We start from the raw sequence: 5424 nt of genomic DNA on the forward strand, positions 1-5424 counted from the left end.
GCCTCCCAAGTAGCTGGGACCACAGGTGCCAGCCACAACGCCCAGCTGTTTTTTGGTTGCAGCCATCATTGTTATTTGGCGGAACTGGGCTGGATTCAAACCCGCCACGTTAGGTGTATGTGGCTGGCACCTTAGCCGCTTGAGCCACAGGCGCCGAGCCACAATGTAGTTTCTTAATGAAGCAGAGAAACGTGTGATTCATAACACATAAAGAAGTTTGTCTCAGGACAAGATGCATCCCTATAGCCATATAGTGTCATGCAGCAAGTTTTATTAGCAACAGCTTGGGAGGACTTCTGCTTTGTCCTCCCAAAGATTTCGGGATAAAATCTTCTATTGACTTTGGGTATGGCAAGAACCAGGAAACAGAGAGTGCTGAGGAAGAATGTTCTGATAATCTAGAGGAAGCTTAAGTGGCCATGAGCATTTTTCAAAAGAGCTGAACTAGGAAATGCATGAAAAATACTGAGTAGAGTTGGGTGTTCAGTTAGATTAGAGACTTCAACCCCAGAGTGACTGCCGGGGTTCTGACCATCTGCAGGGTTCTTGATCCCCCTCCCCAGGGGGACTCAAGCCTTTTCCCAGGGTCTTGCTTCAACATGGAGAGAATCTGGCTCCACATGCTGTTCCCTGCATTAACTCTAGAAGATTATGTAACAAATGAAGGAGTTTAGCAACTTGAGAAGAGAGGAGGAAAGAGAATCAGAGATAGTTCAATGAACCTTGAACCTTTCTCACCTGGCTCTTCTTATATCTTTTAAAGATGATGTATTTGTGTACCATCAATTTTTAAAGTATTTGACTTCTCGGAATCTTTCTCCAGAACATTTAATAAAATAGGTAGTCCTTGTTGATTTGAAGAAAAACTGAATACTTAATAAAACAAGCAAGATTTTATACATTCCATATTATTAGATGTTACTGCCTCCATTTATTCATTTCCAACAAATACTTCTTGAACAAGCACTCATATTAGTGAGGAAGAGAATCTACTCTCAAAAAGTTCAAAGAAATTCAATTATTTAAAAGCAATCCGCATTTTAGTAACATTTAAAATGTTATTTAAAAATCCAACACAGAAGTCAAAATACAAAAACTGAATAAATTAGGCAATGAGCAGAACCTTTATAAGTGGATTCACCCTAGGTTCCTTTCAACAACAAACTCTCTTAGAGCATTTGAAATATAAACTAATTTAGAGACCCTCAGTGTACCCACAACCCTTTCGGAAAGCATCCATTACACTGATCGGCATCTGTACCTGCCAAGGCACCTCTGTGATTCAGACATACTTTTTTCTGCATTCATCGTAATCCACTTCTCTTACTGTCCTTCCTTTGAGGGCATTAGTGTATAACAGGGGGTGCTGTGTGGGTGTTTGATGGAAGGAATCTCAATGTTGGTGAACTCTTTCTCCTATTCAATTTTCCCCTTGTTCTTCTATTTATTCTATCACAAGCTGTTTTGGTTACTTGTTTTCTTTGGTGCTTATCCTCTGCCTGAGAAGTGACATTGGCCATGAAGAATTATTGGCACCATCTTCATGTCTATGATTACAGGAATTTTGTCTCTTTTACTCAACATATTGTCATATTTTATTTACATTTTACAAACACAGAGTGTTAATCATTATGTTCCAGGCACTGTTCTAACACACCTGCAAATATGAATTCATTTACCCTCCATGGTGACCATAGAAAGTAGGTGCGATCATAACTTTACAAATGAGGAAATTGAAAACTGAGGTCGTGGAGTTAATGAATGAAAAGTGTTTAGACTTGAACTTAGGCAGTCTGTCTCCAGGTTTTGTGTATCCACTGTGCTGGGCTGCTGTCTGAGACCACCATGTCACCACTGGATTTTTAGCCCCTGAAATACGTAGTGTATTATCGAGGTTCTCTGTCTTTCTCTCTTCCCTTCCATTTATGTGTGTATATTTATATATGTTTATATAAATAGAACTATAACTTAATAATAGAGAGAAAATAATGTTCTTTTTACTGAACCACCAATTCCCTATGGTCAAAATTTTACTAACTTGGGCGGCACCTGTGGCTCAAAGGAGTAGGGCGTCAGCCCCATATGCCAGAGGTGGTGGGTTCAAACCCAGCCCTGGCCAAAACTTGCAAAAAAAAAATTACTACCTTATATTCCCAGAATAAAGGATCTAACTTCATTCCTTTGGTTGTACAAATAATTATTAAATGCCCTGTTGATATAATAGTTGATTTGCCAACTAGTATAGGGTGAAATCTTCTTATTGAGATGGGTGAGATTTGGTTTGGGGTTAAGAGAGTCAGTGCTTGACTTGGCACCTGTAGGTCCGTGATTAGGGCACCAGCCACATGCACCTAGGCTGGTGGGTTGGAACCCAGCCAGGGTCTGCTAAGCAACAATGACAACAATAACAACACACACAAAAAGCCAGGTGTTGTGATGGGTACCTGTAGTCCCAGCTACTGGGAGGCAGAGGCAAGAAAATTGCTTAAGCCTAGAAGTTTGAAGTTGCTGTGAACTGTGACAGTATAGTACTCTACAGAGGATGACATAATGAGACTCTGTCTCAAAAAAAAAAAGAAAGAGAGAGGGAGAGAGAGAGAGTCAGTGCTTGAGACAGGTCACCATTTGCCTTTGGGAGGGCAATAATCTATTTCCAAAACCAGTCCTCCCTCAGTCCATGGGAAATAGGCTCTGGGACTTCCTCAGTTTATCAAAATGGTAGGATATTCAAGTTCCTGATAGAAAATGGGGTAGTATTTGCATATAACCTATGCATCGTTCATCTCTAGATTACTTATACCTAATACAATGTAAATGCCATGTAAATAACTATCATACTGTATTATTTAGGAAATAATGACAAGAAAACAAGTCTATATATGTTCACTGGAGAGTCATTTTTTTAAACTATTTTCAACCTGGGGTAGGTTTAACCCACCATGTATATATAACCCAGGGTTACAGATGGCCAAGTATACCTACTAGGATATTTTGAGATTGGATTAAACTAAAAGCAGCCAACCTAACAATGCCTCCTCTACACATCCACACCTTTGCGTGTGGTTTTGGTTATTGTCACACCTTTTGGTTATTGTCAAGTACTAAAATCTTGGAACACCATCTGAATATTATTACTGCTTCTCATGAATGAAGAGGCATTTTCATCTAGAGATCAAGCACCAAGCAACTGCTATAAAACCATGTGAACTGGGAGATATAAAGAGAAACACTAAGAAAGGAGGATAAAGGTAGAGATAGTAATTGCCTTCTCTGCAAAGAGAGAGAATTCAAGAGAGCTTCTGTTTTAAGAATTTTTATAGAGGAAAGTATTTCCATGACAACTGAGCACTTAGTTATTCTAATTGCAGAGGAAACAAAGCATCTAAAAAGTCAGGAAATATGTTCCAGGCACACGGAATAAATCCCAGCGAAACTAGGAACACTGATGCTTCATTAAAAGCAGTGAAAATTCGCCACTAGAGTTTTTATTTCTCAATATAAAAATAAGTCACAATATTTTTTGAGATTCTCAGATCATTTCAGATGAGATGGCTTTTAAAATTGGCTTGAGGCACACAAAACTCTATACAGCCATAACTTTTGTCTCTGAACATTGAAGATCGAAGATTAAGTTGATTGAAGAAAATAGGGAGGGTTGCCAAACTAAAGATGACAGCCATGTGACAAAACCATGGAATTTCAATTGCACGATAACAGGCTGGGCTGATTTATCCCAGTAACAACCTTCCTTTTATATGCACAAAAGACATCATAACCAAAAATCAGTTTACTTTAAGATCTGTTTGAGAAATGTTATATTAGTTTATGTAATCTAAGGAGTGGCTGACCTAAATCAATACCTCTGGTCTAAATTTAACTAAAATATGGAAGGTGACACTGACTTTTTAGTGCAGGACTGTTCTCATCCAAATAGACCATTCTCTCTTTGAGGAACCCTGTTAAGATTTGCAGATCATAGCCTCAAAGCCTGGACTTGCTTTCTCATTCTGCAGAAGCATGCATCTCCTGGGCCTTGCAGGTGTTCACCAGTAAAAGTCTAGAGTGCATGGCTGAATAGTACTCTGTGGTATATCCAGTAGTAATTTGAAACCACCGTATTTCCCCGAAAATAAGACCTACCCCCAAAATAAGCCCTAGCAGGAGTTCTATGCATTTGTTAAATATAAGCCCTACCCCGATAATAAGACCTAGTTATGGGCGTGGCTAGCAGCATATCTGCAGCATATCTGCATAGCCACACCATGCATTTTAGTGCAGAGAGGAAGACATCCCCTGAAAATAAGCCGAAGTGTGTCTTCTTGAGACAAAATAAATATGAGACAGTGTCTTATTTGGGGGAAAACACAGTAGCAGATGAAAATTACAGGTTCACAAGAGACAAAAACATGATTAATTTTGGGAAGGAGGGAGAGGAGAGAAGAAGGGGCTTCAGTAGGATCCCATCTATCGGGTACAACGTAAGGGTATAAGGCACATCTCCTGTATGAAGGACTCAACTACTACACCCTGCAAACACAGACAATGTAGCCTTTTTGTATGCACTCTTGTGTTACTCCCAAATAAATACATCAAAATTAAAGAGGAGAAATAAAATTGAGAGTATATGTCATTGGCAATCAGTGTAAACAAATAACGTAGTGATGAATGCACGAATGTTAGATTTGGAAGACTTTAGTTCAAGTCCTGTTTCATCATTCTTCCCATCTACTGATCTTGAGGAAATCATTTCAACTACTGAGCCTCTGCGGTATAAAAATGTAACAACTTAATGTTCATGCAACAAATTTGACTGAGAACCATGCAAGAGACTAGGGACTAGATATAAAAAGAAAAATAAATTGTCACTGCTTTTGAGAAATAGTCCAGTAAAGGAGGTATGTCTAAATTCTGTGTATTTGATGATCAGTTCACACGATCAGTTCTATTATCAAGACAGAAACAAAACACGAGTTGAACTTAAAGGATGGAGAGATAACTCCTTAAAGAAGATGACAACTGTTCTTCAGAAGCAATGATGCTTGAGCTTCCTTACAAAATGAGTACAGTGACAGAGGGAAGATGTAAGGAAGAGGGGGAAAGAGTGAATCTGAGAGTAAAGAACACGTGTGCATGTGTGCACTCAGGTCTCCAGTCAGGAAGGAGAATGACACGAAGTTCTATACAGACGGTGAATGGTGGAGAGTAGAGGGAGAGAAAGGGACAGGGAAGAAGTCACGGGACACATTTCAGATATTGAAAATGTCATGTTGAGGAACAGGGAATTTCTTTCTGCAAAAATATGCAAAAATGAGATAAGTTCTAGAGACCAGGAGTAACACAATCAGATAATTTTCTCCTGAAAGATAACAAGACTTTTGCCATACAACTTAATCTGAAGCAAGGATTGAGTCAACTGGTCCTAGA

The sequence above is a fragment of the Otolemur garnettii genome, unplaced genomic scaffold (assembly GCF_000181295.1).
Source record: "Otolemur garnettii isolate 467f Iridium unplaced genomic scaffold, OtoGar3 scaffold00069, whole genome shotgun sequence".
Classification (NCBI taxonomy): Eukaryota; Metazoa; Chordata; class Mammalia; order Primates; family Galagidae; genus Otolemur; species Otolemur garnettii.